This window comes from Mirounga leonina, unplaced genomic scaffold (assembly GCF_011800145.1).
Source record: "Mirounga leonina isolate KUSES-001 unplaced genomic scaffold, KU_Mleo_1.0 Mir_447, whole genome shotgun sequence".
NCBI classification, from domain to species: Eukaryota; Metazoa; Chordata; class Mammalia; order Carnivora; family Phocidae; genus Mirounga; species Mirounga leonina.
Window position 1 is genome coordinate 11,475,115 of NW_023270757.1, and position 26,009 is coordinate 11,501,123.

Below are 26,009 nucleotides of genomic sequence, written 5' to 3' on the forward strand. Positions count from 1 at the left end.
ATAGATAGATAGATAGATAGATAGATAGATAGATAGATAGATAGATATAACTCAGCCATAGAAAAGAATGAAATCTTGCCATTTGCAATAACATCAATAGATCTAGAGAGTATAATGCTAAGTGAAATAAGTCAGAGAAAGATAAATACTGTATGATTCATTCATATGCAGAATTTAAGAAACAAAGAAAAAAAAGAGAGACAAACCAAAAAATGGTCTTTTAACTGTAGAGAATAAGAGATAAGTTTACCAGATAGAAGGTGGGTAGGAGGGTGGGTGAAATAGGTGAAGGGGTACACTTATGGTGATGAACACTGAATAATATATGGAATTGTTGAATCACTGTATTGTATACCTGAAACTAATAAAAGACTATGTGTTAACTATACTGGAATTAAAATTTTAAACAAACAAATAAATAAAAAGAGAAAATAAAAAGAAAATGAACAAAAGAAAAAAGAGAAAGAGACACATGGGGGAGGGAGGAAGGAAGGAAAAAAGAAAGAAGCAAACTTATGTAACTTAGGGGTTCCAACATATTTGACAAAACAGAGCTTAAAATCACACACTCATCTCTACTGGCTTCCTACTATATCATCTGCATATGAAATCAGGACTTGACAATTTTACAAGTCAGGTACCCTTAGGTATTTCAAATTTTATTTTTCCTGGATGTTTGTTTACCTAGCATTGCTTATCTAATATTAATTCAAATCTGTGAAAATGTGAGAATAATGACTAAAGAAAAAGATGTGCAAACAATTCTGAATAAAAGAGAATGAACGCCTTTTAATAGAATCTCTTTAATATGTAATTTTAAACTACTTTAAAGGGTCCCAGTTGCTTGTGCTAATATAGAATCTTTTTTAAAATAACATGCATTTTGATAATAAGTCATTTGGGGGAGGTGTTTTCGAATAAGGTCAGTAGCAAAAGAAACTTCATATGAAGTAAACTTTTTTCTAATTTAAATAGAAGAGTAGAAAGCATCACACTATAGCACATAAATTAAATTCCAGCTTTTCTGTTGAAATAACTTTTTTTAAAAGGTTTGAAGTACTTCAATTAAAATATGCCTATTACATATACTGGAGTCATGGTCAGTAATGAAACTTGGAATTTTCACACTGTAACAGAAGCCATGCCATACAGCAAAGAAAAATTACAGTGAGGAAGTCCCAAGTATTTTTCATGGGTCAGAATATAAAATATCCATGATTCGATTCCAGCTAACTCCATTTAAAAAATAAAATAAAAGATGATATTCTCCTGACGTAAATGAAAGGATCCATGCAAAATGAAAGGCTACTTATGAGATGTTTGTTATTTCTGTGGGGAAAAATTGGGTTTATGACCAAAGTAAATGGAAACCTTCAAAATTTCTTAGAACCACTTTCCATGCACATCTGTAAATAATAAAACTGTATCCGATCAGAATATACTTCACCATAGATGGTTCTGCTTTTGAAAGGTACTGACTTTAGCACTTACAATTTCCTCAGCCACAACAATTAGTCGGAGCTTTGGCAAAAACCATCGAAATGAGAGAACCTGTGCATTGCAACATTTTTTTTTTCTTGTTTCTTCCACTCTCTCACACACATCATGCATGGTCGATGAGCTGGATTGCATGTACTTGGCTAAATCAGTTGTTGAAAATTCATTTTGTTCTGCTTATGAGAATCCATTATTTTCCTCAATTTTCAGAAAAAAAACTGAGACTTCTTAATAATTTGTACTTTGACTACAGTAGGAAGTCCAGTTGACTTAAACATTAAGCATGACTTAGAAGAACAGAGTTATATATATATATGGCTGGTGTTAAATCTTTCTGTTGTCCCTTCTACTTAGATCAACAGGCCATTAGGTTGATATTTGTGCTCAGAAAAGAAAGGTAGCTTTGTGATGGTCTGAGAAGAATTGTCTTAATGTCTATGGATACTTTAAGAAACGACTTCCCCTGGCAAATTATACTCAAAATTATGAAATTATATATTAACATTGATGTGAATAAACTACAAATTTATTAAAGTTACCATAAAATCTAGCCTAAATGTGCCGTTCAAAAATAATTTAAATGAGCTGTGGAACAGAGCTTGAGGATTTTTCTTCAGGTTAAAAGGCAGTTGAATGTCTTGCAGGAAAAAAAAAAAAAAGCTTTCTCTTAATTCTTCAGAAAGGAAGCAAGGAGGACCATTTCTTCTTTGTTTCCCTTACTTAAATAGGGCTGGAGGTAAAGGAAGTATGTGTCTGAAAGGTAGGTTCTGACAAAGAGTACTAAATTTAACCAGCAAGTGGATGATAGTACAGACAGATGGGTGAGATTTATGAGGAGACCTTTTGGAAGTGGCCTCAAACAGGTGGTTGCCCAAAAGGCGTCAGTGCATGTAGTGTTTTTGGCTGGAAGAGTAAGGGGGTGGGGAAGAGATGTGTGTTGGCAATAAATATATAGATGCATGCTGACTGAGACTTGATATTGCTTGTCAGACGTCTCTATTTTTGTCTAAACTTCAAAAGCTATTTCATTGTACTTTGAGAAGAGCAGAAGGTCTTGGGTTCTGTGATTGGTTATTGTTTTGAAAAGGAAAGAAAATTACCTTTCATTTTCTCTCCATCGGCATTAAATCCTCAATAGAGATTAGAAGGATGTTCCAAGTCACTGCAACTATCTCAAGGAGCTTTTGAGTCCCTTACTTCTGACTAAGGTTTTGTAATGCTCTCACCATTGTAGGAAAAACTGCAAATAGAAGCCTAGGAAAGCAGTTTTGAAAGAATGTTTCAATGTTTCCACTTGCTTTGAACTCCTACACAAAATCAGATTTTACCTTTAAAGTATTTACCAAGAGGTATTTTGAAGCCTGTGCAGGATGAAGCCTTGTATTAACCACCAAAGGAATAACTGTATTTAGAGTAATGTTTCCTGTGAAATTTTCATGGTACATTTTATCGTAAGATCTCAGTTATTTAAAAAAGAGAGGAATTTTGTGTCAGGGGCTCAGCTAAAACCTGGAACATGACAAAACCATTTGCTGTGGGGGTACTATAGTTTACAACCTAATGGGAGAGATCAAACAAATCAAACAGTCCCAGTCTGGGTAGGCTAAGTACTATGACAAGCACCTGACAATTTAATGGCATGGAGAACTGAAATTTAACTATTTACACAAAACTCCAATTCCAATTGATGTTCCTAGTCAGGCTGGGATGATGGATGGTCATCTTTGTAACTCTCTAGTATCAATAGACTTTATTAGTGGGGTGAGGGGTGATCCTGAGATCTGTGGCTGAAGGACCAGGCTCTTTCTGTCTTATGGATCATTCCGCCTGTAAGTCCTCAGGGATTCTACCTGTGAATAGGGAAGATTGAATGAAGGATTATGTATGACATAGTTTTAAGCCAGGTTTGATTTTTTTTTTTTAAGATTTTATTTATTTATTTGAGAGATAGAATGAGATAGAGAGATCATGAGAGGGGGGAGGGTCAGAGGGAGAAGCAGACTCCCTGCCAAGCAGGGAGCCCGATGTGGGACTCGATCCTGGGACTCCAGGATCATGACCTGAGCCGAAGGCAGTTGCTTAACCAACTGAGCCACCCAGGCGCCCAAGCCAGGTTTGATATTGCCATGATTTATATCTGGCTGTATTCCATTGTGAAGAATTCGTCACATGGACATATCTATCTGCAAAACTTAGCATGACTCTATAACAGGAGGAAAAAGGAAACGGTCTGGTTTCTGTGACACAACGTAATGTACCAACGAAGTACACAGAACTGCTCGAGTATCTAGGAAATCTATCTAAGCAAAACTTGGGGGGGGGGGCAGGATATCAAAAAATGCTTTCCATGTGGGATGACAACTTCCTTTGGGAACTGAAGGAGGAATAAGAGTTGAACACTTGGTAAAGAGTTGAGAAGATAGTAGTGTAGACAGAAGGAAGCAATTATGAAAACAAACAAGAATAATTAAGATAGTCTTTAAAACTTCGAAATGATCCCATTGAGAAATTAGGATACATTGACTTTTTAATTTGTTTTAGAGTCGTGGGTTTAAAAAAATAATAATTGAGATTCTTTTACATAAATGCAATACTTAGAAGATTTAGAAAACTTCATGTTAGCTAGTCCTAGGGTGACTAGGACAAATGAGGATTTGCTTTAGCTTGGCTTCCAGGGTTTAACAATCTAGGTGGCATCCAGTTCCATAAAGAACAAAGGATGGCCGTTTTGAAATATATTATGTGATTTCAGGAAGCAACAAACTGAGACATTTGGTAAACTTGATGAAACAGGTGCAAGAAGGAAGCCTGGCCATTTCATGTCAGACATGTTAGTTGCAATCCAAAATATTAAGGGAGAGTCAATATTCACTACTTTACAGCATATAGACAAAGAAAGTTCCATGTTAATTTTTGGCATTTCACTACTTCAATTAAAGATTTTTATCACATAAAATTGATACCAGCTTCTCATCTATCCTCTTGCTTTTTCTCCTCTCTGTCTCCAAGCTACCTTAAGAGATGATGGCAGAGGGACACCTGGGTGGCTCAGTCATTAAGCGTCTGCCTTCAGCTCAGGTCATGATCCCAGGGCCCTGGGATCGAGCCCCACTTTGGGCTCCCTGCTCAGCAGGAAACCTGCTTCTCCCTCTCCCACTCCCCTGCTTGCGTTCCCTCTCTCGCTGTGTCTCTCTCTGTCAAATAAATAAAACCTTAAAAAAAAAAAGATGATGGCAGAAATACGATATCTTAAAGACAATTTAGAGTTTGAAATATTGTTTTTAAAATAATTTTGTTTCCTGTCTTGTTAATTAGGTTTTGAACCTCTTGAGGCCAGGTACTGTCTGAGAATACCTACAGTGGCTGATACCAGGTAAGTCTGCAACACATCTTAACCCTTCTTTCTCTTCTTTGGATTCTAATACCGAATACAGTGCCTGCTGTATAGTTGGCACTCAATAAATACTGATTGGAATGGATGCATGGAAGATATATTCAAACATTGTATTCTGCCCACTTTTTATTCCTCTTATAAAATATGCTAAGATTAAATTGTTCTTTACTATGGATAACCAGTTTTTCTTTTATAAATAAAATTATACTCAAAACAATGGAATAACTAGGAAATGATCTGTCAGTGAAGGATTTGTTTTTCAATTCTGACTCACGGACGATGTTAGTCATCAATGTGTGGGAAATCTAACAATGGGTTAAAGTTTTTGAACTGGAGCAGCAGATGCCTATAGATTTAAATGTTGATTGAATTTAGCTGCTGCTGTTGCTATGAAATTATTAGCCCTCGGCGGTGGTCTCGCCTACATACTTTGTTTTGTTTTTTCTGGAAGCTACAAAGCTATTTATTGTTAATGAGGGAATAAAGCAAGAAAACAGATTAGCAAACAGATTAGCACAATTTTAAATGTCTAATTTCTGTTAAACAATAACAGGTTATAATGTGATGCCTTTAGTTCTCAGTATTTCACAACAAAATTTTTGCTATTAACACAGCTTTGTTATCTTACATATCCTTTCTCAAATATAAATATTTCATCTATCATAATAATACTTTTTTTATAAAATCCTCTACCAAGTCCATTTTTCTTGCCCATTGCAGCTTAATATTTTGTTTCTAATCTTAAAATGATAATTCTCTGAAATAAATCATTCCTATGCTCTCTCTAAAGCATTTGATCCATTGGCTTACCATTTAAAACTATTATCCTGTATAAACTTGTGATGAATTATAAAATAAACTAAAATGATTTTAATTGAGGTTTCTAAATACAAATTTTGTAAATAAAGTTTACAAAGTTTAAAAGTTACTTAGCATGCTTAAATACTCCTCTTTCCTAAAAATTTTAAGTTCTCAGCTTAAAGGAAAGAATACCACCTCTCAAATTCTCTGTTAACTTCATTTTTTAGTTGATGTTTCTTATGTTTCTAAGAAAAAAAGGGAATATTAATATACAAAAAGGCACACAAAGTTCCTTCAGAAACCAAGATATGATTGAAATCAAATTAGATGAGAATTGAACAAACAAACAAGGACACAGAGGTTGTAGTAAATTTATTTCAGGCTCCCAGCCTTTTTCCCCTTTAGTTCCTCATTGTTTCTATTTTATATATCAAGGTTCAGCTCACCTTCACCTTAAAGCTTTCCTGAATATCCCCAGTCAAAATGATGCTGTCTTCTGAACTCCTGTGTCTTTGTTCATGACTCTCTTATGATATTAATCATTCTGTTTTATGGTTCAGCAATTTGTATAGAATCAGTTTCTATTTTCTGAGCACATCATGTTCCAGACTAAGTTTAAAAACCCATTGTTCAGGCATCCAAAGTACTTATTCCCATAGAACTAATAATACAAATGATGTTCCTATTTTCTTTTAAGTTCTATCTCTGTCTGATCTAGTGTCAATAAAAATATTTCAAACATACTTCCATTTATGATATTGCTTCTTCGGAATAAATCAATTCTATTATAAGGGGCAAATTGCATAGGTCCTAAACCTAGACTTGCCTGGATTCTCTATTTGCTATCTGTTTGATCTTAGGCAAATTATTCACTTGTGTGTGTCTGAGGTTTCTCATCTGTAAAATGGAGATAATAATTGTACGTACTTCCTAAACTGTTGTGAGAATTAAACGAGTTTTATATGAAAAGTCCATCAGAACAGAACGTGACATATAATAGGGGATGTATAGGGTAGTCTGTAAATGTTATCATTATTATTTTCATTGAAACAGGAGGTCAGGAACTTATCTGCCCATATATAGGCATGTTTGAAAGTGGAAATATGCAATGTATTTTAGAAGTTTACCTTCTGGAGACAGGACAGATGAATCAGAGAACACAGTATCTCATGCCTGTATATTCAAGATGAATAAAAGTGGAAACAAAATAGTATAACTATCTTCATCTCATCACAGAAATGACAATAAAAATAACAGTGATTATTATTGGTACTACTTACTGAGCCCTTAAGATGTGCCAAGCATGAAGTAAAGGGCTTTGCATGGCATCCTCATATATTCTGATTACAGATAAAGAAACTGGTGGTCAAGGAACAAAGATCTGTCACAACTAAGAGTTAGAACAAGAACCCAAACTGCAACCTTTCTGACTTTTACATTTTATAGTGTTTCCACTCCACCAAAGACAGTGATATGAACCAGGTCCAAAATATTTTTCAGGTTAATATCTACTCATTCTAATGTGTTTTAAGAGGCTCTTCTGCGACTTAACAAATCTATCTAGTTCTTTCTAACCCTGCCTTCTTCAGAAAGCCTAAAAAATATAAGACATTTTGTCAAACAATTGTGTGAAGCCCAGAACATTTTACTTACAGCATTATATTTGATCAGTATTTCCCAAATTGTCTTTTCCTCCATTTGTCAGAGATCACCAGCTCACTAGTGATGTTGCTTTAGGGATTACATTAGAAATTCTTCTTTCCAGGTAGTCCATAGTCCATGAATGTTAGATAATCAGTCTAAAAGCAGATTATTAACTCTAACATATTATAAAATATTCAACTTGTTAATCTTGCCAGATAAAAGACAGATTTCTTATTTAATGTATCCTTTATCCCTTGTATCCTTTATCCCTTAAATGCATTTAAACTTTATTTTTGAGATGAATAATAATTTCATATCTCACACATATCTCATTTATTCTTCATAGTAAAACTCTGAGGTCAATACTTGAATTATTTCCATGTTAGGATAGGGACCTGAGAACTAGAGAAACTAAATATCTTGCCCAAAGTCACACAAGTAGTAGTAGTAGTATCAGAATTTGAACCCAAGTGGAACTCCAGAGACAACAATCACCACCGTGTTTTGAGGTTGCTTTGAATTGAGAGAACCAAGACCATCCTACTAAATAGCAAAAGCATGAGGCTTCCAGTCTCCTGGCAGTTCCTCCTTAAGTGTCTAGATGGGAAATTTTTTGAAGGGAGAGTCTGTATCTTCTTACTCATCTTCCTATTCATCACAGTGTTTAAAAGAGTGCCCTGACACCATGGACACTTAATAAATGACTGCTTGAGGACATTATAGGATATCTAAGATGCTGGTTTTTTTAAAAAGATTTTATTTCTTTATTTGTGAAGGGCAGAGAGAGAGAGAGAAAGAGAGAGAGAGAACACAAGCAGGGGGAGGGGCAAGCAGAGGGAGAAGCAGACTCCCCGCAGAGCAGGGAGCCCGATGCGGGGCTCAATCCCAGGACCCTGAGATCATGACCCGAGCCGAAGGCAGAGGCTTAATGACTGAGCCACCCAGGCATCCCTCTAAGATACTGTTAATGATGACTATAATGTTTTTGAATTAAAGTTTCAAAATATTTTGCCTTGGGTTCATTGACCAAATTCAGCCAATTTGGTTAAATGAGCTTTCTTCTTCATGTATTGTCACTGTCACTTTTCATAATTGAATCAAGCTAATACTAGCCAGAATCTGTTAAACTGAACTGGGAAATTCAAAAATATATAGGGTGAACATAATATTATTGTGAGTTCGACAGCCAAGTGCTTCGCTTATTTTGGCAAGTGTAACTTAGTTTCTTGTGAACGATAACATTTGATTATATGCTAAGCGGTATCGTGTTTTAGTATAAGGACAAATGCCAATACCTATAAATACCTTCACATAATTAAAGTCACCTTCTGGAACTTCAGTTAACTCTTAGAGTTTCATCAATTAAGAAAGTCAGAAACACTACGGGGTTTTTTTAGGTGATTTTAAGAATTGTTTATGAAGTTCTGACTAGCGCTATTTTAGAGAAATAAGGCAGATTTGCTAAGTAAGCATCCATTAAATGCGCCAGATTTCAGGTTTTTTAGTAAAGAAGTTGTCAGTGTTACACATGGGGGGGGCATATTTAGATCTGTGTTAGAGATTTTTGATTACAGTATTAATTTGCCAATCCCAAGTAAAGAACAAGTTAATCTAATTAATGGAAGGTTAATTGTGTAAACAGACTGTATGGCCAAAAGAAGAAAGCTCAGCAGGATGTACTCTGAGTATTTCTGCTTAAGGAAGTTACGTTTTTGCATTCAAGGGTAGTAACCAAAACCTTTGTATTATGCACTGCATTTAAAAGGCTTACTAAAAATATTTACTAACAAGTCAGTATAAGGACAGTGATATGTATAATCTAACAACTTGTTGGGGGGCGTTGCTAAATGCTTTCCAGCTCTAAAAGTCTATAATTGCAATAATTCTTTACCGTGAGTGAACTGAGAGTTTGATTCAGTATGTCTATATTTATATGGTCAGTGAATGTTAGGACTAATACAGACCTTAAATACTCCAGGCTATGTTTGTACATGACAAATTTAGACCCAGAGAAGACAAATGACCTGCCCAAGACCAGAAAGATGTTTGGTAATGTATCTGTGACTCAGGTGTTTTTTTTTTTTTACTCTGCATTTAAGGCCATATTATCCTTCAATGGAAAAAAAAAAAAATTCAAGGCATAATGACTAAGGAAGTTCACATAGTTCAGTATAGTACTCTACAGGAATCTTCCCCATGATGCACAGTCAGCCAGTCTGTGATTTGAACTATATATTAACCTCATTTTCATTATTGGATAGCTCTAATTCCCAGACAGATCTTCCTTAAATTGATACAAAACATATCTGCCTTTATTTCTTTCCATTGTGTTCTATTTTCTATGTAAAATATCCATAGCTCCTTCAAGCATTCCTTCTATAACATGAGTTTCAGATGTTCATGGTCCGATGCCTCCTCCTAGCACATCAATAATATGTTTCACATTTCAGGTTGATGGCTAGAATTAAACACAATGGGACAAATGGTATCTACAGACTACCTTCAGTATGTGGAAAGGCTGCTATCTCTTGATCTGACTATACTTGTAGAGTTTTAAATTAAAGTCACCTTTGTAGAGTTTCAATCTGTCTTGTAAAACAGCCAAAACCTAAAGAAAGGTATTTTTTACATAGACTACTATAGATCTTATGTTAAGTTTTGTATTAGTTTGTTATTTTTATCATTTTAAGTCAAGATTGATAGGATTAAACATAACAATTTGCTGTTAACATCACCTATATTAAATTGTACCCCTATCAAAAGACTATCAGTTTGGATTGTTTGAATTGTTCAAGAAAGTCATGATGATTAAAAAAAAAGAAGAAGAATTTCAATCTAATATATGTTCATAATGACACAAAAATAAAACAGTATAAAACCAATATAGGGGCACCTGGATGGCTCATTCAGGAGAGTGTCCAACTCTTGATTTCAGCTCAAGTCATGATCTCAGGGTTGTGAGATCTAGTCCCATGTCAGGCTCTGCACTCAGCACAGAGTCTGCCTGTTCCTCTCCTTCTGCTCCTCCCCCTGTGTTCTCTCTCTCTCTCTCTTAAATAAATAAATAAATAAATAAATAAATAAATATCTTTTAAAAATGTTATAAGGTAGCTATATTGTGTAATTATATCATTCTCCCTGACAATACTATATATTAATCAATATAAAGTGTAAATCGTCCACCCTACTTTTGGTCATAATCATTAGGCTGCTTCTAAAAAGAGAAGATAAAAAACAATTAGGTCCCCTTAATTTTTCTCTGAACTTTAAGCTGCTCATAAAAAATAAAATTTTTCTTCATTAAAAAAAGAAAAGAAAGAAAATCTTGTTTTGCAAAAAACTTTAATGAGAATGGACTTATATATATCTCCTACATGTATATATATCCAAACTAAGGATATATTTTGACCATGTAATTGTCTAGAATCAAATTCCATTAACATGTGTGTATTTTTAAATCTGTCAGGCTTTAGTTATGTGATCAAGTTGGAAATCATTGGCTATATTCAAATTGACAAAAATGGATAAGAAGGAAGAAAAGTTCCAAAGTAAAGGTTAGGAGAAAATTAATGGTTTCTAATGGCCAACCAAACAGAGCTAAAAATAGAGGTTGACTTTTTTTTAAAGTTTCAAGTTTTTATTTAAATTCCAGCTAGTTAACATATAGTGTAATATTAGTTTCAGGGATAGAATTTAATGATTCATCACTTACATACAACACTCATTGTTCATCACAACAACTGTACTCCTTAATATCATGACCTATTTAAATAGAGGTTGACTTCTAACTCCTATTTAGAGTGACTTTAATAGTCAAATCATCCAAGACTATGTTCATACAAGGGTAGATTCCACTCTCTAAAGTAAATGACTGAATAAATAACTTAAAAATGTTAATCAAATTCAGTTACAGGTGGTGGAACATAGAACCAGAACCAACTAGTAGGTTGAGAACCTTCTTAGGTGTCAAATCCTTAAGTATCCATATTTATTTGTTTCATCATCTTACACTGTTTTCCTAGTTATAGGCTATAGGAAGATGGGGGATGAAATATCAGATTGTAATGAGATTATCTGAAACATTAAATTTTGGTGCTTGGTAGTGGGATGTCTGCTGTCCAACGGGAAGGGCTTAGAAACTCAGCTACAAAGAATCATCCAGAAGCTAAGTTCAAGAATATCTAAAAGGCTATGCTTTTGCTATTTTGTTTTGTTTTGAGATCTCCTAAATTGGGAACTAAGCTATACCCATTGCATTTGGCTCTGCATTTCCAAGTAATGTGAGTTTTTGTGAGTATCTGAACAATTTCTTATATATTCAGTGGGATAAAGTTAAGAGTGCTTAGGATGGGCTGTGTTAAACATGGGAGAGTTGGGGCACCTGGGTGGCTTAGTTGGTTACGTGTCTGCCTTCAGCTCAGGTCACGATCCCAGGGTCCTGGGATTGAGTCCCCCATCGGGCTCCCCGCTCAGCAGGGAGTCTGCTTCTCCCTTTATCCTTACCCCTGCTCATGCTTGCTCTCTCTGTCTCTCTAGAAAAAATGAATAAAATCTTTAAAAAAGAAAAAAAACATGGGAGAGTTGCCTCAGTCAGGGGTAATAAATAGGAAGTGAAGTTACAAAACAGGTTCACACAGGAAGGACAGTATTTCTCAAAACAAGCAGTAGCTTTTTGGTTCCTACATTTATAGGAATTGTTAAGACTATTTTTTCTACATTTGATAAACATGACTTGTATGATCTTATATAATGTATTGGCAAAGATTTTAGAGGTTTATTGTTCTTGTGGTGATGATGCAGACCTAATGATAATTTTTTTTAATCTCATGTTTTGTTAAAATCTGAGCACGTGAAATAATTCCAAACTATAAAAAAAAAGACTTCTGAATCTGAGCCCAGATTTTCCTATTCAGAATCATATTTTTATATCATGTTTTAAAAGATCAGAAATCATTTGTAGTTATTGAATGGAATTATGAGATCTATAAAATATCTTCTGTTGAAAACAGTTGTTTAAAATTTGCTTAAGATCTTTATATTACTGCTATTTAAACCCATACTAATGCCAAGAGAGGATTGTTTATATATAATATTTTCCCCTCAATCACAAGGTTTATGCTACTGAAAATCTTTGAGGCAGATAAATTTACACATTAAGAATATATAGTTTATAAGGTTATATTTGCACCAGTGAAAGTTTGTATAAATAATTTTACCTTGATGAAAAGTAGGTTAACATAGTAAATGAAGGCATAGTTATGATAATTTACATATCTTAAATGAGTAATTGTGGTTATGCATAAAATCCTTTTTTCATTCATTAAGTATTTATTAACCAGTCATTATACTAGATGGTGGAGATGGATAAAGGTTACAAAAAAGAGAGCTGAAATAATGCAATATATGTTAGGAAAAAAAAAAAAGAAGAAGATAGCAGGAGGGGAAGAATGAAGGGGGGAAATCGGAGGGGTAGACAAACCATGAGAGATGATGGACTCTGAAAAACAAACTGAGGGTTCTAGAGGGGAGGGAGGTGGGAGGATGGGTTAGCCTGGTGGTGGGTATTGAGGAGGGCACATTCTGCATGGAGCACTGGGTGTTATGCACAAACAATGAATCATGGAACACTACATCTAAAACTAATGATGTAATGCATGGGGATTAACATAACAATAAAATTTTTTTTAAAAAAAGAGAGCTGTTCTCAAGGAGTCCACAATCAATTAAATAACATAAAAGCAAATAAATATAACACCATTTTGTAGTACCTTTTAATGCAAAGCATGGGTAAGCTAATATAAGTGCATACAGATAGAGTTCCTATAGTAGTTTAGATGCTCCAGATGCTGGTGATACAATGTTGAACAAAAACATCTTAGAGTAGGAGAGGCAGATGGTAAAGAGAAATAGATATAGAGTATATACATAGTGAAGAGCAGGGGTGTTTACAATATTTCATAGTCAGTGAAAATGGATACCAACTCATCAAACAGACACCCAGCCACCCAGAATAAAAGTTCATTCTACCTGCTGAATATCAGACTTTGAATTAGTACTAACAGGAGAAATAAAACACGAAAGGGAAATTAAAGTATTAGGTAAGGGAAATATTGAAATTTTAGAAATTTTGAATTGAGAGAGACTTTTAAGCAAAACTCTCAAGATGGTAAAAAGTTAGTCCTGTAGATAATAAAGGAAGGCCATTCTAGAGAAAGGAAACAGAAAGAGCAAAGGCTACGAGGAGGGAGCTCACTAAAGTGTGAAGTAGTGAGAAAGCCATTGTGCCTGGAGTGCACAGACTTTTGTGGCTCCTAGTGAGAACTTTGACTTGTATCCTAAGTAAGATGACATCTTCCTGAATGTCTGAACAGATGAGTAATGTGGTTGGTATATATCTTAAAAGGATCCCTCAGGCTTCTGGGTTAAGAACCGACTAACAGGGGCAAGAGCAGTGAAAAGGGCACCAGGACAGCAGTTATTGCAATTATGCAGGCAAGACGTAGACAGAGTTACAGCCTTGGGAGTGAGAGAAGTGGCTGAATTCTGGACAGGCACTGCTTCTCAGGTAAAGCTACCTGGATCTGCAAACTAGATGCTGGGTGTGGGAAAGAGGGGTAAATAAGACACGGACCAGAAAAACCAAGTAGCTGTCTACGTGCCAAACCCTTTGCTAATGCCTAAGGAACATATAGGGGAATAAGACAGACAGTCCATCTAGGATGCATAGCCAATTAAATAAAGAGTTATAGGAGAATGCAAATATCCCCCAAATATGGGAAGTATAGAAGTTCATAATAAGGTTGCTTAATCTACTCCAAATAGGTAAGGGACAACTTCTACAGGCAGGAAAGGAATGCCTGAATCTAAGGGATAATCAAATTTATTCAGGTAAAAAGAGGGAATGGGAGAGAAGGAAAACCAGCTATACTTGAATATTAGATCCCAAGCACTTTAATTTTGCTTAGATCTTATTAATGACTTTATTGCTGTGTCTCTTTAAGGTTAGTATATTCTTTTTTTTTTTTTTTTAAGATTTTATTTATTTATTTGAGAGAGAGAGAATGAGAGAGAGCACATGAGAGGGGGGAGGGTCAGAGGGAGAAGCAGACTCCCTGCCAAGCAGGGAGCCCGATGCGGGACTCGATCCAGGGACTCCAGGATCATGACCTGAGCCGAAGGCAGTCGCCCAACCAACTGAGCCACCCAGGCGCCCAAGGTTAGTATATTCTTAGCAAGCTATTTCTTGCCACTGGGAGTAAGTTGATTGAAAGGCTATATTCTTGAGGCACCTGGGTGGCTCAGTCGTTAAGCGTCTGCCTTTGGCTCGGGTCATGATCCCAGGGTCCTGGGATCGAGCCCCTCATCGGGCTCCCTGCTCGGCGGGAAGCCTGCTTGTCCCTCTCCCACTCCCCCTGCTTGTGTTCCCTCTCTCGCTGTCTCTCTGTCAAAATAAATAAATAAATAATCTTAAAAAAAAAAAAAGAAAGAAAGGCTATATTCTTATGCATTCATTCTTTCAAAAAATATTCATGGACAACCCATTTAGTACTAGGGTCTCTGTGCTAATTGCTGAGGAGTGTACCAGGATGAGTTATATTTGGATCCTTCCCAAAAGGAGCTAAGACCATAGTTTTGTCTTCCAGGTGACCACCTAAGTAATGAAGTCCACACAGGTATACATTTATTCTTTCAAGTTGTTAGTACACTAGATTTGTAGTATCATATATGGTGTTAGTTACTTGAGTTACTAACTACTCAACAGATTGCTTTAAAGGTATGCAGTTTGTTTTTATCACCACCCTCAAGTATCCTTAGCACCTATTAAAGAGTATAGCTTATGATAATATTTTTTAAGAATGAATATATTGGGGAGCCTGGGTGACTCAGTCGGTTAAGTGTCTGCCTTCGGCTCAGGTCATGATCCCAGGGTCCTGGGATGGAGCCCTGTGTCGGGCTCCCTGCTCAGTGGGGAGCCTGCTTCTCCCTCTCCCACTCCCCCTGCTTGTGCTCTCTCTCTCTCACTCTTTGTCAAATAAATAAATAAAATCTTTAAAATAAAAGAAGTGAATATATTAATTTCTCAACTCTAACTTTGTTTTTGCTACAGATCATTGAAACAGCCATGAAGAATTCCTATACCTTTATATATGATTTATTCTATGAACTTTTTAAATAGGATATGCCAATAAGCTCTTACATCATTGCTTCTATTAAGGATTTTCATATATATATAGTGAGTCATTAATAGTCTTGAAATTAGTACCACTTAGAGAAGAGTAATTTTCTTCTCATTGACATGTGTACTTGCAGGCTTTCTCCACTTTTTGATATCAATTGCTTCCACAAAATTCTAATTCCCATCAGATTATTTGACCTTGCTTTTCACATAACAATTTTCCCCATTTATAAACTTCCATTTATCACTCTTGTCTAAACATTGATTTTAAAGCTTTCAAATTTAGGACGCCTAAATCATTTTCCTCATTTTTTTCATGATCATTTCCTTTACTTGAGGAAGAAAGTTTTTCTTCCTAATTCTCTGTGAAATCAAGTATAATTTTGTTCATATTGAGAAGAAATACCAATAATGATTATAAATACATTTTAATGTGAATATTATTTTATAATCAGAGTCACTCCATCCCACACCAATTTTCCCCTCAGATTTTCTAGGAAAAAGGAATTGATCTGGCAGCAAGCAAACACAAAGTTATGGATCTGTGAAAGTTATTAATCTCTCAATGCCCCATTTAGCTTTTCCCATTCCACAAGAATCAATGATAAACACACCCATCCATTTTATGTTCCTCATTAAAGCAGAGAGTTAACAAGAAACAAGTGCCTCTGGTTTTGTCTTCAACTTGGTAATGTTTCTATTATTCTAAGAAGATGGTACTGCTCCCCTGGTGGTGCCACAATATGGCAGGTGCTTTTTAAGCTTCCCTGGACAGCTCTACCTATGATGTAGTGGAGCCCATAATCTACTTTAAGTTCTACTTGATTTGAAAGTACCAGTCACCACACTTCTCTCTTGAATGGACTTAATTCCACAGATCTAAATGCTGGCTCATTGTCATTCTGGACCATCATACTTCCCTCCTCTTCTCATCTTCCAGTCAATTGCTTTAAGACTTTTAGAAGTCTGAGGTTGAGAAATGATGAATTCTTGACTTACTCTTTTCCTACCTGTTTCTCTAGGTTGAAGAGAGACTATAAATAAGTGCATATTCTTTATATTTAGTACATTCCATTTTGTCCAATTGTCTTTCCAAAGCTTTTTGCTTTCTTAGCATCCACTTAACCACAGCAGTGAAACAGTGAAACTGCTTGTTGCCTTACATTGAAAATTAAGCTCTGGCCCTAAGCCAGGCTGCCTGAGCCACCACTAATATAATTCACAACTGGAAGAAGACAATCAATTAATCAATACTATAATTTGGAACTGACCATGGTAGTAACACTCACAGCTATTAGACTCAACTGACTGACACCACTTAGGATTAATGAGGTAAAGATTCATTTAAAGATTTTTCCCCCTAAAATCACACAACCCACTCTATTTTGTTATTTTTTCTTATTTAGTGATGCCACAGTGAAATCTAATGTAAATAAGAATTTGAAGGACAAAGAATCTTAACCCATTACAATGATTTTGTACAAGAACTTTGATAAGCCAATTAGGTAAGGATTGTAGGAAAACAATTCAGTTCAATGTTAAACTCTTCTGAAAAATCTAAAAACATGTTTAAAACTGCTTTTCTGATAATTCTTGGGAATTACTTGAAGGAATCTTATATAATCAGAGATTGGTATATCTATTATTTGGATAAATAAATAACCACCTTTTAAACTGCATAACTTTAAAATAGTTTCCAGAAAACCCTTATACTTTATTCTGTTTTACTTATACAATAAAATAATGAAATAAAAATATAAAAACACACAAGATCTGTGGTACTTGTAAAATGACAACAAATACCTATCAACTCCTCCCAGCCTTTCTAGGACTCTCTAGTTCCTTCAAATCTTTTGGATCTTTTTGACAAGACAAAGGTTTCCCTAAAGCCATTGGCTGAATATTTATAGTGATATATCATTAAGCCAACCATGAAGTTTGTATCTTTGTTGTTATTTCAGTTTTCTTTGGGTTAAGCATACCAAGGTTCTGAGCCCTCAGATTACAGATAATTTTTAGAATGTGTCTAATAGGAGAGCTTAAAAGCCAGCCCAGGGGACTTAAGCATGATGACAGATTTTTGTTTTTCAACTAGAAGACAAAATACAGAAGAATCTCCTTTAAATCTGTCAGAAAACAGGGCACCTGGGTGGTTCAATTGGTTAAGCATCTGCCTTTGGCTCAGGTCCCGATCCCAGGACTCTGGGATCGAGTCTCCCATCAGGCTCCCTGTTCAGCAAGGAGTCTGCTTCTCCTTCTACCCTTTCCCCCTGCTTGTGCTCTCTCTCTCTCTCTCAAATAAATTTAAAAAATCTTTTTTAAAAAATCTGGCAGAAAACAGGAAGGAAGAGTAACACAGCTGTTCATTTTATATCACCATATATCTGAAGAGTAAGATTTGACCAGCAACATAACAAATTCCATAGAGAGAGACTCTTTTTAAAACAAGGGCTTACCACACCCCTTCTTTTAAACTGGAAGAGTCAGTATAGAATTATCTCACTTAATCTCCTAATTATAGCCTAATTATAGCATGGGAAACTGAAGCAAAGTACTTAGAATAAAGTCTTGGAATTTATATTTTCTTCCCAAATACTTGCCATATATTCATAACCAAAAGGGCATTGAAAATATAAAAGTCTTCTTAGTATTGAATTAGAAACACTGAATTTATAACCTTTAATATGGTCTAGACTTGGTTAGAAGTCAAGATAGAATTCTTTGTAGTGTGACCTTTTTATATATTATCTTTGGTGTATTTCTGAATCCTATAAAGTAAAAAAAAAAAATTTAGAAATATTATGAAAGTTTTGGATGAGAGCAGTTAAAGAAAGAGGGGCTATGCGATTTGCTAAGAAAACAGTGTATTATATAAAACAGAAGCATTCAATTAGAAAGTCATTGTGATTTTATCTATATTTGTTTCCAATGATATGGATATACATATATATATATATACATATATATACATACACACACTTTATAGCACACAATGGTTGCTTCTGTAATTAAGTGGCATTTCACGAAATGAAGAACACATGCCCAATTTAATATCCTGTTTATTATAATGAGACATAGGAAAACATTAATTTTCATTCTACTTACCTACCCAAAATCAATAAAGAAATAAAAAAATAAATAAAGCTTAATTTTACTTTTAAAAGGTAGTACTTAAAGCTTTTAATAGATAAATGATTTTGGATCTTAGTTCAAGTTCACCCTGTAGTAAATACATTGCTGTCGTCCTGTCAAAAAATAAAGCATATAGCTTTTATGCCATTTTATTCCAAAAGTAACTTGAGACACCTTTTGAAGGTTCATGCAATACAGTAATATAAAATAAATTTAAATTGTTATAATATATGGAAAAGATAATAATAAAGACAAGAAACTAAGGGAAAACATAGGAGATAAAAAATGGATAAAAGTTAAAAAATCACTTTTTTACTTTTGAGAAACAGGAGGGCAGTGTAATATACAGCAGTATGTTATACAGGGTCTTATATAAAGGAAAATGGCAATCTAAACTTTCTAGGACAAGGGTCAGTAACCTTTTTCTCTAAAGGGCCATATTGTAAATATTTTAGAAGTGTAGGTCATACAGACTCCATGGCAACTAGTCAGCTCTGCCATTTTATATGAAAATAGTCATATACAAAACATAAATGAATGGATATGACTGTGTAACAATAAAACTGTTTATAAAAATAGGCAGTGGACTAGATTTAACCCATGGGCTGTATTTTGCCCAACCCCCTTCTAGAGACTAAGGCAAAAATAGAAGTCATTTACCTGATTTTATGATAAACATTTACTCCAAAAAAGGATAACTTTTCTTGACACTAAAATGTGAAATGAAATGCACTAAAGGAAGCTTGGCAGTGGGCAATGTGAGTTACATCTCTACAATAATTAAAATAGCATGTTTCCATGCAGCAGCTGGGTCACAGCCCCATGAACATCTGTAAAATTAGTGTAAAATTCAGCATAAAATTGAATTTTTGGTCCTTTGTAGACAAAAACAATGGATTATTCTGGTTTTTTTAATCGGTTATTATAGCAATGGCATTTTATGCCTTGAGATTTTTTTCTTCTTAAGTTTGCTTTGCTTTGCTTCTTTTGTTTGCCATTGTTATTAAAAAGAAAAACCATTCCCTCTATATAGCATGTTAAGCAATACACCATCTCATGTTGCATAATAAACTGAGAATCCTATCAGTGATTAAACATAGGTGAGCATTACAGTGAAGGGAATAAGAAAGAAGTTACAATCTGATAGGGAAGATGGACATTTAAACAAAGAAAGTATGATGAAGATTATGATAGAATGTGAATCACAGACCTGTACCTCTGAAACAAATAATACATTATATGTTTAAAAAAAAGAAGAAGAAGAAGATAGTAGGAAGGGAAAAATGAAGGGGGGGAAATCGGAGGGGGAGATGAACCATGAGAGACTATGGACTCTGAGAAACAAATTGAGGGTTCTAGAGGGGAAGGACGTGGGGAGATGGGTTAGCATGGTGATGGGTATTAAAGAGGGCACGTATTTAATGGAGCACTGGGTGTTTTACGCAAACAATGAATCATGGAACACTACATCAAAAACTAATGATGTAATGTATGGTGATTAACATAACATAATAAAATAAACTTTAAAAAAAGAATCTATACAGTGAATCAAAAAAAAGATTATGATATAAGGAAACATGAATTTTGGTTTTGAATTTTGGGCCCACTCTTTGTCAATAATATGATCTTTAGTATATTTCTTAACCTTTCTGCCCTTGGTTTCTTCATCCTTAGAATGAGGACAATGTTTTTCTTACTGAGATTAAAGAGTGGATAAGACAAGACAGTGCAGTGATACATAGTATCAATATGTAACTCAGAGAGGGCCTACATTCAAAAGTAAGGTTCTAGACAATGAGAGAAAATTTCAAAAATAGGTGTCTGTGATCTAGCTATGTAACTCTTAAATCTCTCACACCCATAGTTAGATGTTTTTTTTTTTTTTTTTTTTTTTTTTTTTTTTTTTTTTTTTTTTTTTAAGGAGGAGATTTAAAGAGTTTTTCTTTGGAGACAGGTGTTTTGTGAAACTCTTCTTTCCCCAACACACATATATCTCCCAAAGGGTTTTTTAAAAAGACCATGTGAAGCATAATACGTATCCCTTCAATTTAGAGGACATAGAGGACTAGTATCTGAGCAAAGCCTAAGAAGTCTATGAGCAAGAAGCTGGCTAAAGTGGTATGTTACAGTAGAGAAGAGGGCTGGTATGAAGATATTAATAATATCCCCAGAGTTTGTAGGGACAATGGATTCATCAGCTTTTCCTTGGACTACTTTTTTAAACACACAGGAGAGGAAGCTTCATTGGGGTGGTCCTAACCTTCACAAGCAGGTCAACTGGAGGGATAAAGGGACTTTGACAGAAGGTAGGGTTTAACTTCTAAGAACCAAAGAGTTCTAGAAGAGAGCTGTTTGTGGATGGAGTTCAATAGTCCATGAATGAGCACAGGAGAGTCTGCTGTGAACATTTGCCAGGTCCAGAGTACTAAAATTATATCATCTCCACAGACTCAGTCAAATAATAGCTTTTTTCCACTTTACTCTCATCCTCTACCCCTATCCTAACACAGAAAGGGTCAGAAAATGCAGTAAGGAAGATGGGTGGGGAGAAGTGATTCAACTTAAAAGTGCACCCAGAGTTTCGACATATTCATGAAATGGGTCGTTGTAATTACCTAATTGAAACTGTGTTTTGTGATTTAAAGTAACAATAGATTGTTTTAATACCTGAAAGTGGACAGAGAAGCAATTGTGCCTGCCTAAATGTTTATTTAGGGACACAATGAAAAATAGTCCCTTTGAAAAATTTAAAGGGGCAATAGAATAGGAAAAAATAAAAATAAATAAAAACACTGGTTTGAAAATACATTTAGTTGTTTATAATTATACTCCTTAATTCATAATTGTTTGATGTTATATACATTTATTATAACTACATCTACATCTATATCAATGGATAGAAATCACATCTAGAACTACATGTTTCCTCATAATAAATATGTACTGAATACCTCTCGTGCTTCATTCAGGTACTGTGTTGGGCACTGGGAAGGAAGGAGATTTCATAAACCTAACAGGAAAAGTTAGTATGAGAAGGAGAATAATTCCCCCACCCCACCCCAAGAGGTCTGCATCCTAATCCCTGGAATTTACAAAGATGTTAGCTTTCATGGTGAAAGAAATTTTGCTGGTGTGATTAAGTTAAGAATATTGAGATTGAGAAATTATCCTGGATTATTCAGGTAGGTCCAAGGTAATCATAGGGTCCTTATAAGGGAAAGAGGGAGGCAGGAGAGACAGAATCAGAGACAGAGATGTGATGACAGAAATAGTTTAGAGAAAGAGATTTGAAGGTGCTACATTACAGGCTTTGAGGATGGAAAAAGGGGCCGTGAGCCAAGGAATGCAGCCAACCTTGAGGAGATGGAAAAAGTGAAGAAATGAATTTTTTTCCTAGAGCCTCCAGAGGGAACACAGAATTGCTGAGTCATTTCAGACTTCTGACCTCTAGAACTGTAATATAATAAGTAAGCCATAAAGTTTGTGGTAATTTGCTATAGCAGTGATAGGAAACTAGTACAATGGGCAATGATAAAAAAAAAAGTGTGATAGAAGAAGTACATAAATGTTGAAGTCATATTTCAGTAGGATTTATTAAGCTAATCCAATAATTCAAGAAGGGCTGCTTGAGGAAGTGATAATGTAACCTAAGACTAGAAGGATAAACAAGATCAACCAAAAACAGGAAGGCTAAAAACTATTCCAGGGAAGGGAAATAAGATGTGAAGGCTTAGAATTGGGCAAGAGACATTATATTTCAAAGTAGGTCAATATGTGTGAATGACAGAATTTGAGGAGGGGGGTGAGTGATGTGGCTGTCAAATATCTGAAGTCAGATCATGAAGGGTCTTATCAGTTATGACATGTTTTGAAGTTTGAGCTTTATCATAAGAGCAATGGGGAGGCTCTACGGATATTAAGCAGGAGAATGTCATAATCATATCACCATAGGTGCACTGTGGAGAGTGAATTAGAGGAGAGAAATATTGAAGATGAAAGGATAATTAAGAAGAGGAGGCAACCATTCAGAGAGGAGATAGTATTTACTTGGACCTGGGTGGTAGCTGTAGGAACAAAGAGAAGTATCCAGAAACTAATTTGACAATGGAATCTAAATGATTTGGTGACTTACTGGATGTGAGAGGTATCCTAGGTAGATGGTGGTAGCATTTCAGGGACAGAGAACAAGATGAGGATTAAGTGTGGAAGAGGGATAAAGAGATCATGCATTTGTCAACATTTTGGCTTAGGGTATCCCTGGCATATACACATGGAAATGTTTAGCTAGCAGTTGGATATATAGACCTGGAGCCTAGGAAAGAAGTCTGTGCTGGATGAGTAGACTTGGGAGTCATCAGTTTGAAAATAGTTTTTGAAGCTTTTGGTGTAGATGAATTTACCAAGGGGCTCCTCAATTAACTTCAATAAGTCCTTAACAGTGAAGTAGAGAAAAAGACTAGAACGAGCCTTGATGGTCATCAATATTTAAAATGGAAGTAGAGCAAAAGGATCATTCAAAGGATTATGTGGAGAGGCCAGAGAGAAAGGAGGCCAATTAAGAGAGAGTCGTAATATAGGAGGCAAGGAAAGATAAGTTTATGAAAAAAAGATTCCAACAATATCAGATGCATCTACGAAGTGAAGCAGGATAACTGAAGAGTGTCCATATTTTGCAATACATAAGCATTGATAGCCTGTGTGAGAGCTAGGTCAATGGCATACTGCAGGAAGAAATAACATTGTATGTCTTCAGGAAATTGAGACAGAAATTATAGATAACACCTTCAAAACTTTTGACTGCAAAGGGGAGACAACAGTAGTATTTGCTGAGGGAATTTAGATTGGAAAATGTTTTGGCGTTTTGTTGTTGGTGTTCTTTTGTTTGTTTGTTTTTGGTAAACCATGCATGATGAAATTCTGAGACTTATTCAGAAGTGGAGAAATTCAAGATACAAACAGATGGAAGGTGGAGAATTTACTATATTTCTAAGCAACCCAGAGGGGAAGGGTTCCAGAATATAGATAGATGGTAGATCAATTAGCCAGATGGAAAGCCAACCCTTCTTCATTCCAACAAGGGAAAAGATGGATGCCAGTTATAGCCTAGACAGTGAGAAGTCCAAGAGTGTTTCCCCACTGGTTTTAAGTAATCTTCTGGATTTGAAGGAGGAGATGGATGAGCTGAAGATTTGAGAAGAGTTGGGAAGGTTTGAAATGTTATCTACACGGAATGGGAATTAAGTTCTGTAATGGAAGGTGAATAGGATTCCCAGATACTCTTGAGATCCTGGGAGAGATTAGTGATCATGAGTGTATATTGGCACCATTTACCCCTTTGAGTGATATTTTTTAGCAGTGTTCAACAGAATTTAGCAGCCTCGGTGTGTGCACAGGGAAAAATGTCACAGCAGATAATTTTCTATGCCAAATGACCAAGTCCAATAGGGCACTGGATGCTCAGGTAATCAGCAAGAGAGTAATTGAAGATCTTCTAAAGTCCTGGATTTCATATTTCCTCCTTTGACAATGCTAAGTCTCTTCCCATGTTATCCTGATGCTCTTTTAGGATTCAAGACAAAGAATCTCAAAATGAAATGCCTTTTAAGGCACTGCTATAAATTAATAAGCTGAGGCCCATTTCATGAAGATATGGGAAAATTGAAAAATTTAGCTAATTATGATATATATCTGTGTGTAGCTTATGCAATAATGTTACCATTACCATTGTAATACATAGTTTCTGATTTAGAAGTCAAAGGGTAGTATAATACACAAGTGTATATGTATTTATCTAAAACATATTTTAAATGTATCTATAATTTTGCCACAGATGTCAATGTACAGCTGTATCTTTATCACCAAGAGATGTGAGGAGAATAATGTGAAATGCTGATATTTTCATTCAGAAGCCTGCATGAATCTTTAAGTGTGTGCTCCCCCAGGATTTTATTTTTTAATTTCCATTTCTTGAATTTTGTTACATCTCTAGCCTCTCATTTTAATTAAAATTAAATTTAAAAATTAAATCTCTACTGCTAAGCTGCCTGGCTTTGAGCCCAAATAAAAACGACACATTCTTTTCTCTTCATCTCATGATCACTTTAGCAAATTAAATATAAATAGAAAGAAAGTGCCCTACATATGAAAGCGAAGTTAGCTCTCCAATTATATCTTATGACCACTAATTCTTTATGCTCTCACAGAAAAGAGGTTAATAGATGAATATCTTTGCTACTTATCCTCATATAAAAATCAAAGAATATGCTGAGAGGCTTTGGTTAACCACCATGTAGCAAAGAAGCATGATACTGTTCCTGAGAAGCAGCTGCTTAGGCAGGGAATATATTTTCTTGTCTCCTTGCCTCTCGAAGCCATATTTACTCATTTGTACCAATACAATATGGACAGAGGTGATGAGTAACACTTTCCAGGCAAAGATTCTTGACAAGATAGAGCTACAAGATGGAAGGAGTCTGGGGTGAAATAAAAGATGACTCTATCTGGAATAGCTGCTGAGGATTTTGATGTGAACAAAAATATGTCATGCCACCAAGAATCATTATAATAAATACCCCCAATCTCAGTCATATATATACTGATACTCTGTTGGTTATTTCTTTTTTTTTTCTTTCTCCATGTATCTTTTTTTTTTATTATGTTATGTTAATCACCATACATTACATCATTAGTTTTTGATGTAGTGTTCCATGATTCATTGTTTGCGTATAACACCCAGTGCTCCATTCAGTACATGCCTTCTTGAATACCCATCACCAGGCTAACCCATCCCCCCACACCCCTCCCCTCTAGAACCCTCAGTTTGTTTCTCAGAGTCCATAGTCTCTCAGGATTCATCTCCCCCTCCGAATTCCCCCCCTTCAATTTTCCCTTCCTCCTATCTTCTTCTTCTTCTTTTTTTTAACATATAATGTCTTATTTGTTTCAGATGTATAGGTGTGTTATTTAACAGTCTTACACAATTCACAGCGCTCACCATAGCACATACCCTCCCCAAAGCCTATCACCCAGCCACCCCATCTCTCCCACCCCCCACCATTCCAACAACCCTCAGTTTCTTTCCTAAGATTAAGAATTCCTCATAACAGTGAGGTCATAGGATACATGTCTATCTCTCATTGACTTATTTCACTCAACATAATACCCTCCAGTTCCATTGACATTGTTGCAAATGGCAAGATTTCACTCCTTTTGATGGCTGCATAGTATTCCATTGCATATACATATATATATATATATATATATATATATATATATATATATATATATATATATATATATATACCACATCTTCTTTATCCATTCATTTGTTGATGGACATCTTGGCTCTTTCCATACTTTGGCTGT

At 35.2% G+C, this 26,009-nt stretch overlaps 1 protein-coding gene across 1 annotated transcript in view; it reads left to right on the forward strand.

Moving 5' to 3' along the window:
- Nucleotides 1–26,009, forward strand: part of PTPRD (protein tyrosine phosphatase receptor type D) — a 1,111,022-nt gene that overhangs the window by 209,576 nt on the left and 875,437 nt on the right. Inside the window, exon 2 of the mRNA XM_034987987.1 lies at nt 4,813–4,870. The gene's annotated coding sequence lies outside the window, so the exon portion shown is untranslated. The remainder of the gene's footprint in view (nt 1–4,812; nt 4,871–26,009) is intronic.